The following is a 15647-nucleotide window of genomic DNA, read 5'->3' on the forward strand; positions in this document are numbered from 1 at the left end:
AATCTTCTCCCAAGCAACGCTATCTTTCAGGCGCCTTCCATAAGGGTGACCTCCAGGCTTTGGAACTCTCCTGCTAATGTCCTTCTCCCCTTGATCGCCACATGCATTCAAGCTTCCTTCTCGGTATCACAGGAACTTTACAGTGCAAAAGGAAGTGACTCAGCCTAGCGAGTCTGCACTGGCTCTCTGAAAGAGCATTACACCTCGTCCCACTCCCCTGCCTTATTCCCATAACCTATACATTCTCTCTCAAATGCTCAGCTGTACCAACAGAACACCACTGCTTCACATGCCCATAGTAAAGAATTACAGACCTTCAGCTGTCTCCTTGGATCTTCTGACTTCTTGCAAGCCTATATTGCTTTAAATCTGTGTTTTGCAGCTTCTCCTTTTAAGCTTGGAGCCCTTCTCTCTGCCCCTTACTTTTAACTTCACTTAACAGGACATTTTCCAGATTCCTGTCCTTCCATTGACTAGAAGGTCTTCTTGGGACTTACTTTCTTCCTTTAGGACCTGCTCCCTGGTTTCTGGGACCTTCTCCTTTAGTTTTTATGGGAAATCTGCTCTTTCTGCAGTTATCTCTGCTGTGTCCAGTCTCTCTGGAATCCTGGCTTCAACTGAACTAAAAAACTGCTGCTTTGCTTTCCCCTGTCTCTGTGTGGGCCTCTTGTTACTAGGCAACACTACAGTTTTTTCTACCTTCAAGACTCGTAAAACCTCATTATAAATGCAGGCGTCTTTCAAAGTGAAACTAAAACTCAGATTTCATCCTTTTAACCCACAAATACAGAAATACAAATCAAACTTAGACATTAAAGCTAAAACTCATTCCTAGCACACACAAAAACAACTTACTTAAACAATCCCTATTTTCTAACAAGAAGCAGCCGGAAAAAGTTAAACTAAATTACTTAAATTAATAAAAATATCTTTTTATAAAAAAAAACTCCAGAACTAATTAAATTCTGAAGAAATGTGACTCCACACTTGAGAAACTTAGAGAGATTGCTTGGCAATAATTATGACTGGTAACATGACTGATACATTAAAAGTTCATTTATGACTGAAAGCACCAGCTTGAACTTTTCCTCAGATATTTAGTGGGCTTATACAGCAGCTTCATACCCTTACATTGATTTCCATGTGAAGTCTACTGATGAGATCATAGCACAGCCTGTGGAGGGGCATGTTAGCTCAGACTACAACTTATGGATTTCTGCATTAGTAGCATATGTGCTTCCTCCAGAGGTTGCTCTCCAATTTACTCCATAATAACAGGGACAGCTGTTAGCATCACTATTATTCTCAACTGAAAATATGGGCCAATATGCTTTTTAGTTAAAAACAAAAAACTGCGGATGCTGGAAATCCAAAACAAAAACAGAATTACCTGGAAAAACTCAGCAGGTCTGGCAGCATTGGCGGAGAAGAAAAGAGTTGACGTTTCGAGTCCTCATGACCCTTCAGCACAACTGGTTGAATCCAAGGAGAGGGGTGAAATATAAGCTGGTTTAAGGTGGGGTTGGGGGGTGGGGGGGGGGGGGGGGGGGGGGGGGGGGGGGGGGTGTTGGGTGTGGGGAGAGAAGTGGAAGTGGGTGGTGTGGTTGTAGGGACAAGCAAGCAGTGATAGGAGCAGATAATCAAAAGATGTCACAGACAAAAGAACAAAAGAACACAGAGGTGTTGAAGTTGCTGATATTATCTAAACAAATGTGCTAATTAAGAATGGATGGTAGGGCACTCAAGGTAAAGCTCTAGTGGGGGTAGGGGGCATAAAAGATTTAAAAATAATGGAAATAGGTGGGAAAAGAAAAATCTATATAAATTATTGGAAAAAACAAAAAGAAGGGGGAAGAAACAGAAAGGGGGTGGGGATGGAGGAGGCAGGTCAAGATCTAAAGTTGCTGAATTCAATATTCAGTCTGGAATGCTGTAAAGTGCCTCGTCGGAAGATGAGGTGCTGTTCCTCCAGTTTGCGTTGGGCTTCACTGGAACAATGCATCTCTGGGACATAAAACGTTTCTTGGACTGCTGTTCCCGTCACATTCTGAGATCCACACTCAGTGCCTTGCGCCGCCATATGAACACACTCAACCTCTCCCTCCAGCAGCACCGCCATACCCTTTTTCAAAGCTGCGCATGCCCACAGTTTCATTTTATTCTTCGTCTCATCCGACGCCTCAACAAGAAACGTTTTCTCTTTCTCTCAAGTGCTAAAGAACGCAAGCTCCAACACCCATCTAGGACCCTCCACCCCTGCCTGTCCCTCCGTCCCCACCCCATCTTCCAATCCCAGCCCCAGCCGTGTATTCACTATACCCCCTGACCTTCCCCTCTCGGACGCTGAACGTTCAGTGCTCAGCAAAGGACTTAGTTTCATACCCTTATGCCCTCATCTCAATGAATTCTGGGCTCGGCACGATGCTGAACTCTTCTTCCACCATCTTCGTATCCGGGCTCACTTCTTTGGGCAGGAGTCTTCTCCCCGTTCAACGGATCCTTTTCCCCACCTCCAATATTCTCCCTCCACCTGGACCCCTCCCTCTGGATTCTTACCTTCTCTTGATCTTTTCATTGAGAACTGTCGGTGCGACATTAGTCGTCTCAATTTCTCTGCTCCTCTCACCCATTCTAATCTGTCTGTCTCTGAACTTACTGCACTCCGTTCTCTCAGGTCCAACCCCAACATTGTCATCAAACCCGCTGACAAGGGTGGTGCTGTTGTCTGGCGCACTGACCTCTACCTCGCAGACGCTGAGTGTCAACTCGCAGACACTTCCTCCTACCTCTCCCTGGACCATGACCCCACCACTGAACATCAAGCCATTGTTTCCAGGACTATCACTGACCTCATCTCCTCTGGAGATCTTCCTCCCACAGCTTCCAACCTGATAGTCATCCAACCTCGGACGGCCCGCTTCTACCTCCAACCCAAAATCCACAAACAGAACTGTCCCCGTAGACCAATCGTGTCAGCTTGCTCCTGCCCCACGGAACTCATTTCTTGTTATCATGACTCCCTTCTCTCTCCCCTTGTCCAGTCCCTTCCCACCTACATCCGTGATTCCTCTGACACCTTATGTCACATCAACAATTTCCAGTTCCCTGGCCCCAACCGCTTCCTCTTCACCATGGACGTCCAATCCCTCTACATCTCCATCCCCCACCAGGATGGTCTGAGGGCCCTTAGCTTCTTCCTCGAACAGAGGCCCGAACAATCCCCATCCACCACTACTCTCCTCCGTCTGGCTGAACTTGTTCTCACACTGAACAATTTTTCCTTCAACTCCTCTCACTTCCTCCAAATAAAAGGTGTGGCTATGGGTACCCACATGGGCCCCAGCTATGCCTGTCTCTTTATGGGGTATGTGGAACATTCCTTGTTCCAGACCTACTCCGGCCCCCTTCCACAACTCTTTCTCCGGTACATCAATGATTACTTCAGTGCTGCTTCATGCTCTCATTGGGACTTGGAAAAATTTATTAATTTTGCTTCCAATCTCCACTCCTCCATTATTTTCATGTGGTCCATCTCTGATACTTCCCTTCCCTTCCTTGATCTCTCTGTCTCAATTTCTGGTGATAGACTGTCCACCAATATCCATTACAAGCCTACCGACTCCCACAGCTACCTTGACTAGCTCCTCACACCTCGCTTCCTGTAAGGACTCCATCCCATTCTCTCAGTTTCTTCGCCTCCGTCGCATCTGTTCTGATGATGCTACCTTCAAAAACAGTTCTTCTGACATGTCCTCCTTCTTCCTTAACTGAGGTTTTCCACCCACGGTCATTGACAAGACCCTCAACCGTGTCCAGCCCATCTCCCGCACATCCACCCTCACGCCTTCCCCTCCCTCCCAGAAACATGATAGGGTCCCCCTTGTCCTCACTTATCACCCCACCAGCCTCCGCATTCAAAGGATCATCCTCCGCCATTTCCGCCAACTCCAGCATGATGCCACCACCAAACACATCTTCCCTTCACCCCCCCGGCGGCATTCCGTAGGGACCGTTCCCTCCGGGACACCCTGGTCCACTCCTCCATCACCCCCTACTCCTCAACTCCCACCTATGGCACCTCCCCATGCCCACGCAAAAGATGCAACACCTGCCCCTTCACTTCCTCTCTCCTCACCGTCCAAGGGCCCAAACACTCCTTTCAAGTGAAGCAGCATTTCACTTGCATTTCCCCTAACTTAGTCTACTGCATTCGTTGCTCCCAATGCAGTCTCCTCTACATTGGAGAGACCAAACGAAACTGGGCGACCGCTTTGCAGAACACCTGCGGTCTGTCCGCAAGAATGACCCAAACCTCCCTGCCATTTGCCATTTTTACACTCCACCCCGCTCTCTTGCCCACATGTCTGTCCTTGGCTTGCTGCATTGTTCCAGTGAAGCCCAATGCAAACTGGAGGAACAGCACCTCATCTTTACAGCCTTCCGGACTGAATATTGAATTCAACAACTTTAGATCTTGACCTTCCTCCTCCATCCCCACCCCCTTTCTGTTTCTTCCTCCTTCCTTTTGTTTTTTCCAATAATTTATATAGATTTTTCTTTTCCCATCTATTTCCATTATTTTTAAATCTTTTATGCCCCCCACCCCCACTAGAGCTTTACCTTGAGTGCCCTACCATCCATTCTTAATTAGCACATTTGTTTAGATAATATCAGCAACTTCAACACCTCTGTGTTCTCTTGTTCTTTTGTCTGTGACATCTTTTGATTATCTGCTCCTATCACTGCTTGCTTGTCCCTACAACCACACCACCCCCCCCCCCCACCCCAACTTAAACCAGCTTATATTTCACCCCTCTCCTTGGATTCAACCAGTTCTGCTGAAGGGTCATGAGGACTCGAAACGTCAACTCATTTCTTCTCCGCCGATGCTGCCAGACCTGAGGAGTTTTTCCAGGTAATTCTGTTTATGCTTTTTAGTTAGTGTGGCGGAGGCAGAATTTTAGATGACTTTCAGTGTATCCCTCTCCCTTTGTTCCATTATTCATGTTCAGAGCCTTCAGATGTCTCAGCAATTTGTCAATTAATATTAGTGTAATGTGCAGAGTACATCTTTGATGCTGCTGATGGCCCTTAGCATCTCATGCAAGCCCAATTTTAGATCTGATCTGAATCTATCAAATTTAGCACAGTGTCAGTGTCACACAACACGATGACCAATGTCCTCTCCATTGTGAATACAGGACATTCTCTCTACAAGGATTGTGTGGTGGCTACTCCTACTAATACTAATTCCTCTTGTTGCTTCCCACACCTTTGTCCTTCAGAACTCACTCTCAGTACTGGTGCTACAGAACTACTCTCGGTAATGGACATTGAAGTCCCAAGAGTACGTTCTGTTCTCAGTACTTCTTCTAAGTGGTGTTCAACAGGCAAAACTACTGATTCATCAGCTGAGGGAAGGCGGTAGGTTTCTTTGTCCATGTTTGGCCAAATTTGACAAAGCTTCATGGGGTCCAGAGTCAATATTGAGGGAATGAGGCCAGTCCCTCCCAATGTGTTATAATAATGGTGAGCAGTTTTTAACATAAACTTGACATTTCTTGCTTTCACAGTTGGAGGTTTCAAAATCTGATCAATGTTTGTATTATTATACACTGCTGAAAGACTTCTCCGCAGAATGTAGCCTTTCAATTTAACACTAATTTCAATGCAGGCTTGATCAGACGACACAACACAGGAAGATTTCCAAAACTACATTTTGTATTTATATAGGGACAACTTGTATTTCAAGGGAGAAAGTCTGCTGTCCAACAATTAGTTAAAAAAATGATTCCAAATCATGTACTTTTTGGGATCACAGATTAGATAATTACCTCTACAGTGTTGTAGCCCTATCTCTAACAAGCTCCATACAAGTACAGCTTTCCTGCTGGAAGCACAGGAATGTGGGACTTTAGAAATAAAATAATAGGTATCCATCTGCACTAAGGAACCAATGGCCATGGGTGGGCATGTGCCTAATCCAAACGGACATGAAATAGTGCAAGATGACATCGGCGTTATTGACGCACTTGCGTGATATTTAGTTCGGTGGGCACGTGCGGCAGTCGGAAGCGGACCCACCGATAATTCAGTTGGCAACTGAGCCCATTAACGATACAATCAGCAACGATTTTACGTGGCCCATCCACATTTACGGTTGGCAGACGGGCCATTCTCCCAGGCGGCATTCACATTTTTGCTCAAACCTGGATCCAGGGCAGGATGAAATCTCCGTGGGGAAATAAAATAAAAAGAGATATCCGGGTACTTGTTATTTATGAGATATGCTTTCAGGCGCTTGATTATGTTGCATGGACAGATTTTGCTTCATTTTTGTCATGCCCATTATCCTTTGGAGGTCTGCAGCTCCCTTGGCCAGCTGTCTGCCTTCAGAAAGCTCTCTCGAAACACTAACCCGTACCCTCGGTTCCTCTTTCCACCCCCACCCCAGCAGCGCTGAGCATTTCAGCGCATGTTTCATGCTGGCTGGCCATTAATTGGCCAGCCAGTGTGAAGTCGCGGTCAGGGACCAATCGCGGCCAGTGGCCCATTTCCTGACCACTCCCAGGCCCGCCGATCGCACGCATCCGACGACCAAAAAATTCAGCCAATAAGTTTGATGATGGACAGTACCATGAAACTTCACAGAATCACACAGTGCAGAAGAGTCTCTTCGGCCCATCGAATCTGTACCGACACGTGAGAAACACCTGACCTACCTACCTAATTCCATATACCAGCACTTGGTTCATAGCCTTGAATATTATGACGTGCCAAGTGCTCATCCGGGTACTTTTTAAAGGATGTGAGGCAACCTGCCTCCAGCACCCTCCCAGGCAACACATTCCAGACCGTCACCACCCTTTGGGTAAAAATGTTTTTCCTCACATCCTCCCTAAACCTCCTGCCCCTCACCTTGAACTTGTGTTCCCTCATGACTGACCCTTCAACGAAGGGGAACAGCTCCTCCCTATCCACCCTGTCCATGCCCCTCATAACCTTGTAAACCTCGATCAGGTCACCCCACAGTCTTCCCTGCTCCAATGAAAACAACCCAAGTCTATCCAACCTCTCATCATAACTTAAATGTTTCATTCCAGGCAACATGCTGGTGAATCTCCTCTGCACCCCCTCCAGTGCAATCACATCCTTCCTATAATGTGGCGACCAGAACAACACACAGTACTCCAGCTGTGGCCTCACTAAGGTTCTATACAACTCCAACATGATCTCCCTACTTTTGTAATCTATGCCTCAGTTGATAAAGGCATGTGTCCCATTTGCCTTTTTCACCACCCCACCAACACACCCATCCAACTTCAGAGGTCAATGGATACACACGCCAAGGTCCCTTTGTTCCTCAGAACTTCCTAGTGTCATGCCGTTCATTGAATACTTCCTTGTCAAATTACTCCTTCCAAAGTGTATCACCTCACACTTTTCAGGGTTAAATTCCATCTGCCACTTATCTGCCCATTTGACCATCCTGTCTATATCTTCCTGTAGCCCAAGACACTCAACCTCACTGTTAATCACCCGGCCAATCTTTGTGTCATCCACAAATTTACTAATCCTACCTCCCACATTATCTATGTCATTTATATAAATGGCGAATAATAGGGACCCAGCACAGATCCCTGTGGCACACCACTGGACATGGGCTTCCAGTCCCTAAAGCAGCCTTCTGTCATTATCCTCTGTCTCCTACAACTAAGCCAATTTTGAATCCACCTTATCAAATTACTCTGTATCCCATGTGCATTTGCCTTCTTTATAAGTCTCCCCTGTGAGACCTTGTCAAAGGCTTTGTTGAAATCCATGTAAACTACATCAACTACACTACCCTCATCTACATACCTGGTCACCTCCTCAAAGAATTCAATCAAATTTGTTAGGCATGACCTCCCTCTGACAAAGCCATGCTGACTATCCCTGATCAAACCTTGCCTCTCCAAGTGGAGATAGATTCTCTCCTTCAGAATTTTCTCCAATAGTTTCCCTACCACTGTCGTGAGACTCACTGGTCTGTAGTTCCCTGGCTTATCTCTACAATCCTTCTTAAATAGCGGAACCACATTAGCTGTTCTCCAGTTCTCTGGCACCTCCCCCGTGGCCAGAGAGGAATTAAAATTTGGGTCAGAGCCCCTGCGATCTCCTCCCTTGCCTCCCTCAGCAGTCTGGGACACAAATCATCCGGACCTGGAGATTTGTCCACTTTTAAGCTTGCCAACACCTCCAATACCTTGTCTTCCCTATATCAATTTGCTCAAGAACCTCGCAGTCTCTGTCCCCGAGTTCCATACCTTCATCCTCACTCTCTTGGGTGAAAACGGATGTGAAGTATTCATTCAACATTGTACCAGTGTCCTCTGGCTCCACCCATAGATTGCCCCTTGGTCCCGAATGGGCCCTACTCTTTCTCTGGTTATCCTCTTCCCATTGATATACTTATGGAATACCTTGGGATTTTCCCTACATTTACCAGCCAGAGCTTTCCCATATCCCCTCTTTGCTCTCCTAATTGCTTTCTTAAGCTCCACTCTGCACTTTCTGTACTCCACTAATGCCTCCGCTGATTTGCTCCCCTTGTACCTGCTAAAAGCCTCTCTTTTCCTTCTCATCATATCCTGAATATCTCTGGTCATCCATGGTTCTCTGGGCTTGATACTCCTTCCTATCATCCTAGAGGGAACATGTTGAGCCTGTACCCTCCCCATTTCCTTTTCGAACGCCCCCCACTGCTCTTCTGTAGATTTCCCCACAAATAGCTGTTCCCAGTCTTCCTTGGCCCGATCCTGCCTTATTTTACTAAAATCCGCTCTCCCCCAATCAAAAACATTTTTTTGCAACTTGTCTATTTCTTTGTCCATAACAAGCTTAAATTGTACCATGTTGTGGTCGCTATCACTAAAATGCTCCCCCACCACCACCTCAGCCACCTGTCTGACTTCATTCCCCAGAATTAGGTCCAGCAATGCACCGTCCCTTGTTGGACCCTCTACATATTGACCTAAAAAGTTCTCCTGAACACATTTCAAGAAATCCACTCCATCCAAGTCCTTAACACTATGTCTATCCCAATTAATGTTGGGAAAGTTGAAATCACCTAATATAATTACCCTATTGTTATTGTTTTTACACACCTCGCAAATTGTGCACATATTTGCTCCTCAATTTCCTGCAGACTATCTGGGGGTCTATAATAAACACCTAACAATGTGGCTGCCCCTTTTTTATTCCTAAACTCTACCACAAAGCTTCATTCAATGCCCCCTCCAAGATATCATCTCTCCTTACTGCAGTAACTGACTCCTTAACTAATAATGCAATGCCTCCTCTTCTTTTACCCCCTCCCCTGTCTCGCCTGAAGATTCTATATCCTGCAATGTTGAGCTGCCAATCCTGCCCCTCCCTCGACTACGTCTCTGTGATGGCTACTATATCACAATTCCAAGTGTCAATCCTCACCCTTAACTCATCCGTTTTACCTGTAAAACTCCTGGCATTAAAGTAGAGGTCATCCAGCCTTGCCTTACTCCCTTGAAACTTAATGCAGCTGTACTCCCTCTGACTTGATTGTTTTATTGTATTCTGATGTGTCCCTATTCTGCTAACATTCTGTGCCCCCTCCCCCTGTCGAATTAGTTTGAACTCCTCCCAACAGCACTAGCAAACCCACCCACAAGGATGTTAGTCCTGCTCTGGTTCAGATGAAGATCGACTCGCTTTCACAGGTCCCACTTCCCCAGAAACAGTCCCAGTGATCCAGGAATTTAAGAAGGGTAGCAGGGATAATCCAGGAAATTACAGGCCGGTGAGCCTTATGTCAAATTATTGGAGAAGATTCTTCGTGACAGGATTTACTACCATTTGGAAGCAAATGGGCGTAACAGTGAGAGGCAGCATGGTTTTGTGAAGGGGAGGTCATGTCTCACTAACTTGATCGAGTTTTTCGAGGAAGTGACAAAGATGATCGACGATGGAAGGGCAGTGGATGTTATATACATGGATTTCAGTAAGGCCTTTGACAAGGTCCCTCATGGCAGACTGGTACAGAAGATAAAGCTGCATGGGATCAGAGGTGAGCTGGCAGGATGGATACAGAATTGGCTTGGTCATAGAAGACAGAGGGTAGCAGTGGAAGGGTGCTTTTCTGAATGGAGAGCTGTGACTAGTGGAGTTCCGCAGGGATCAGTGCTGTTTGTGGTATACATAAATGTTTTGGAGGAAAATGTAACTGGGCTAATTAGTAAGTTTGCAGATGACACTAAGTTTGGAGGAGTTGCAGATAGTGAAGAGGATTGTCAAAGGATACAACGGGATATAGATCGGTTGAGACTTAGGCGGAGAAATGGCAGATGGGGTTTAATCCGGACAAATGCGAGGTAATGCATTTTGGAAGGTTTAATACAGGCAGGAATTATACAGTAAATGGCAGAACCCTTCAGTGCATCGACGGGCAGAGGGATCTGGGTATACAGGTCCACAGGTCACTGAAAGTGGCAACGCAGGTGGATAAGGTAGTCAGGAAGGCATATGGCATGCTTGTCTTCATTGGCAGGGGTATTGAATATAAAAGCTGGGAAGTCATGCTGCAGCTGTATAGAACATTGGTTATGCCACACTTGGAATATTGTATGCAATTCTGGTCGCCACATTATCAGAAGGATATGGAGGCGTTGGAGCGGGTGCAGAGGAGGTTTATCAGGATGCTGCCTGGTCTGGAGGTTATTAGCTATGAGGAGACGTTGGAGAAACTTGGATTGTTCTCACTAGAGTGACGGAGATTGAGGAGCGACTTGATAGAAGTTTACAAAATTATGAGTGGCATGTACAGAGTAGATAGAAGCTTTTCCCAGGTTGGAAGAGTCAATTACTAGAGGACATAGATTTAAGATGAGAGGAGAAAACTATAGAGGAGATGTGCGGGCAAAGTTTTTTACGCAGAGGGTAGTGAGTGTCTGGAATTCGCTACCAGAGGAGGTGGTGGAAGCAGGTACGATAGTGGTCTTTAAGAGGCAGCTTGACAAATACATGAATAGGATGGGAATAGAGGGATACGGACCCTGGAAGTGCAAAATGTTTTAGTTGACGGGCAATATGATCGGCGCAGGCTTGGAGGGCCGAAGGGCCTGTTCCTGTGCTATACTTTGTTCTTTGTTCTTTGAATCTAAAACCCTCCTTCCTGCACCAACTCTTAAGCCAAGTATTCATCTGTGCTATTCTCCTATTTCTATGCTTGCTAGCATGTGCCATTGGGAGTAATCCAGAGATTATAACCCAAGAGGTCCTGCTTTTCAGTCTTTTCTTGATGCAAGACCTCATCCCTCTTTCTACCAATGTCATTGGTACCAACATGTACCACGACATCTGCCTTTTCACCCTCCCCCTTCAGGATATCCTGCAGCCGTTCAGTGACATCCCGGACACTGGCACCAGGGAGACAACGCACCATCCTGGAGTCACATTGACGGCCACAGTAGCGCCTATCTGTTCCCCTGATTATAGAGTCCCCTATTACTATTGCTCTTCCTTTCTTCCTCCCCTCCTGTACAGACAGGCTGCTTATGGTGTCAGAAGCTTGGCTCTGCCTACACTCCCTGGGGGAATCAGCGCCCTCATCAGCCTCCAAAATGGAATACCGATTTGCGAGCGGGACCCCGGGGAGTCCTGAACTACCTACCTGTTTCTGTTGGACTGCCTGGTGGTCATCCATTCCCTTCCTTCCTCAAGTCCCTTCAGCTGCGGTGTGACCACCTCTCTAAACATGGTATCCACGATGCTCTCAGACTCGCGGATGCTCCACAGCGTCCCCAGTTGCCGATTCAGCTCTGAAACCCGAGCTTCCAGGAGCTGCAGCTGGACACACTTCCTGCACACATGCTGGTCCTGGGCACTGGAAATGTTCCCGGCTTCCCACATGGAGCACGAGGAGCACACCATGGCTTTGAGCTCTCCTGTCATGACGTATCCATTTAAATTAAACCTTTTAAATCAATTACTCTATGGCCCTTCTTTCCTGATCCTCTTACTACAGAATATACAACCTATAAACCACAAAAAGACCTTAAACTATCAGCGATAAAAGTAGTAAATACTTACCCGACCTTACCAAAACTTACCAGTCATTTCTCTCCCTCGTAGCCTCTACTGCTGCAGCAGGGCAAGACCACTCTGAAGATTTAAGAAGTTGGATAGCAAAGAAAAAATGCAAAGAGCATCTCTTCCCCTCTGCACCGAATTCCCACTGTGCACCAAATTACCAATAGCCACACTCACTCTGGCTGTGTCTCACTCAGGATGAGATCTCTCCCCTGCTCGGGTGCAAGCACACTGATCTTAGAGATCTTTATGCCCTGGATCATTGATTGGATCTTATTAAAACTTAACTTAAGTTTTACAGAGGGACTGTATGCTTCCCTTTAATTTACAACAAATATAATTTTGGGCTAGTTACTTGCACTATCACCTGGGAGTTAGCAAGTTTCTGAGTTTCAGACCCATGTTATGTTCCTTACCTAGTATGATTCAGCCATCTGGGGAGCCAAAAATCACTTCTGTATATTTGTTGTTTGAGCTGCAAATCTTCATTTCATCATACTGAATAAACAAATTTCAATAAGTAACTGAACAGACATTATTTCAGAATATATTTGAGCAACAGTTCCTGTTGAGAAACTAGGAACAAAGGAACCCTGACATATCTGAAAGATTATAAATGGGTAACTCATTACAGATACTGAACAAATGTTCCTCCTTCTCCTGACTATCCTGAATTGCGAAAGCATCTGATAGACCCAGAAAGATGACCAATTGCCTGTTCTGTGTTTTGCCCACCTTGTTGGCTGGCTAAGACCTCCAGAAATTAAATCTTATCCTCTGCTGATAAAGGCTTTACAGACTTGGAGGGAGGCCTAGAAACATTTAAATATCCCTGTGGGACTATGTGCACTCAGCCAATTAATGGCATATCTCAAATTGTGTAGCTTCCTAGAAAAGGAATTTCAGAATTGAAAACAAAAATAAATATGTAACTAGAATCGATCTCCTGTCAATGTGACCAAAGCTTTAGTAAGAACTGTTGTCTGTCACCTGGAGGAATGGAGGTAAATTTTTGAAGGACTACTTTTAGTTCCTGGCTGGAATCTAGATGAGTAGATGGTAATCCTGTTTGCAAGTGTGATTTGGAATTTGACTGCAAGGTCTTAATATATTGCCACCGCTCAGCTCCTCATCAGTTTTCAGCAACAAACCAAGATCTGAAAACATCAGAAGGCTTACAGCAGCAAGGTAAGTCTTAAAGGGGGTGTGGGAGGGTCGTTCTCCAAAGGTGTCATGGTTACGGGGAGGTGGAGGGTGGGGATGGGGACCCCTGGAGCAACAGGGGTCTTTTACTCTTCAGAGCTCAACAAGGGAAAGTTTTTTTAATACTTACCTTCTTCAGTCTCTGAGTGGCTCACCTGGTGGGGTAGCCATGGTGGGATCCCCATTTCCATTTATTAATGAGCTATCCACCACATGTCAGTGGAAGGCTCATTTCCCATTATAACCAATGGCATTAAAATCATAGAACAGTGGAATTGGAGTGGGAAATGGAGCCACTGTTCTCCCACTTTCTTCCAGCTAACTGGGGAGAGTTAAGATTCCCTTGAGCCTGCACTCTTAGCAGGGAGCTTTGCTTTGTGGAAGCATGTATCTGGAAACATATATATATATATCTAATTTTAGGAAAGAAAGGGTGATGTTGATTGCTACTTTTAAGAATAATCCATTTCATCACTGCAGCTCCTTCATAGTGATTGCATTATCATATCTTGTGAAACTCAATAAAAACAGTGTTTAGACGAAAATAAATTGTAGTTGTTATTGTTCTGGCTGACACACCATAATTAAAGATGATCTAGACTCTGGCGCTTTCATATCAGAATGAAAGAGTAAAGATTCTCATTAAAATTCATGAAAACTTCACAGTTGTGAATTTTCTGACAGCTCCAGTGAGCTCCAATATCCATTCATTCATCCGGGACTCTCAGGGATCTGCAATCAATCATGAATTTCAGTGAAAATACAGAACCTTCCTACCAGTATAGGAATTACTAATGAAAGGAAAATAGCCAAGAAAATGAGGACAAAAGATCAGCAGTGTTTTTTATCTGTTTATGGGATGTGAGCATCTCTGGCAAGCCAGCATTTATTGCTGTCCCTAAATTCCCTTGAGAAAGTAATGATGAATATCTTTCTTGCTTATTGCCAAGGGCAAGATTTTTCTTCAGTTTTGATTGTATTGTATTTTGATCTAACTGTTCAAATGCTATTTAGACGGTAATGCACTTGATCTGGCTGCTGTTTCAAATGCTGAATCTTGAGCTGATTGTTGGAGCAAAATCTGTTTTTATTCATGACCACTTCTTTGGCTCTGCCATCTTCTGTGGCTTCCTACTTTGTACTTCCATGATCTCTATCACAGGCAAGGCCATCTGCGACCACAACTATGAATCCCTCATGAATACATCCTCCTACCTCTTTCCAAACGTGCTTCCTGGTAAAATCTCTAATCCAGCACTTACAACTGCACTCTCTGCCAATTTCCCAGGCATTTGCCACCATTCACTATGAGACTTCTGTAGCTATTGGTCTACTTAACCATTCTCTTTTAACCATACATTTGTCCCCAGCAAATCTCCCCCAATCCAGTTGATTCTCCTGGTTTGTCCCCAATCTTCACTCCCTCAGGTCGAAGGGGTCCAAATGTGAGCATATCTGACACGACTAATTTATTCAGACATCAAATTTGACTGGATTATATCAAGCACCATCAAGCCTAATTCTCTACTGACAAAGCCAACCACTATTTGAGAATTATCCTGGAGAGCAAAGTTAACCCCCAATTTCTTTTGTCCACAACTAACCACCTCTTTAAATCTCTCCTCTGACCCTTCCACCCTGCCTTAAATCTCTTCTCTGCCCTTTCCACCTTGATTAATTTGTTGTTCTTTCTTATCACCTCCCTTGTGTTCTCTCTAAACTCAGCTTTTCCAAGGACTCCACCTTCTACCCCGTTAACCCAATTCCTACCAAAGTTCTGATTACTCAACGTCCCTCCTTGTTCCACTTATTAGCCAATGTTGTAAATAGTTCCCTCTCCTCAGATAACAGTCCCCTCCCTTTCAAAACCTCCATTAGTCTTTAAAAACTAGGTCCCATCTTCAACTTCTCTTTCATCTCCAAAATTCTGAATGTATTGTCATGCCACAAATTCGTACCTATCTTTCTCAACTTCATGCTTGAATCTCTCTAATCAGATTTCCATCCTTGCTACAGCAACAAAATTATACTAACCAAAGTCACACATGGTATCTTCTTTGACTGTTGGTGGTGCATTAACTCCTGGCTCTCTTCAACTTCTCTGCAGGTTATAACACAGTAAACCACACCATCTTTCTCCAATCTCCTTCATCTATAGTCCAACTCAGTCAGATTGCCCTCGCTTAATTACACTATAGCATATGCTTTCAAATGCATTTCCTACAATGGTTTCTCTTCTGGACCCTACACTGTTATTTCTGGAGCCCCCCAAGTATCAATCCTTGGCCCTCTTCTATTCTCATGTACATGCTGCCCCTCGGCAACATGATCCACAGACA

General features: G+C 45.1%; 1 protein-coding gene across 4 annotated transcripts in view; it reads right to left on the bottom strand.

The window, feature by feature from the left end:
• The window catches only part of gfod1 (glucose-fructose oxidoreductase domain containing 1), a 231103-nt gene that overhangs the window by 121231 nt on the left and 94225 nt on the right, over window positions 1-15647 (bottom strand). Inside the window, exon 1 of one of the 4 annotated variants that reach the window (XM_041183515.1) lies at window positions 12522-12582. The exons of the other annotated variants lie outside the window; for them this stretch is intronic. The gene's annotated coding sequence lies outside the window, so the exon portion shown is untranslated. Of the gene's footprint in view, window positions 1-12521; window positions 12583-15647 lie in introns of those variants that run through there. 4 annotated transcript variants of the gene reach the window in all.

The sequence above is a fragment of the Carcharodon carcharias genome, chromosome 3 (assembly GCF_017639515.1).
Source record: "Carcharodon carcharias isolate sCarCar2 chromosome 3, sCarCar2.pri, whole genome shotgun sequence".
Lineage (NCBI taxonomy): Eukaryota > Metazoa > Chordata > Chondrichthyes > Lamniformes > Lamnidae > Carcharodon > Carcharodon carcharias.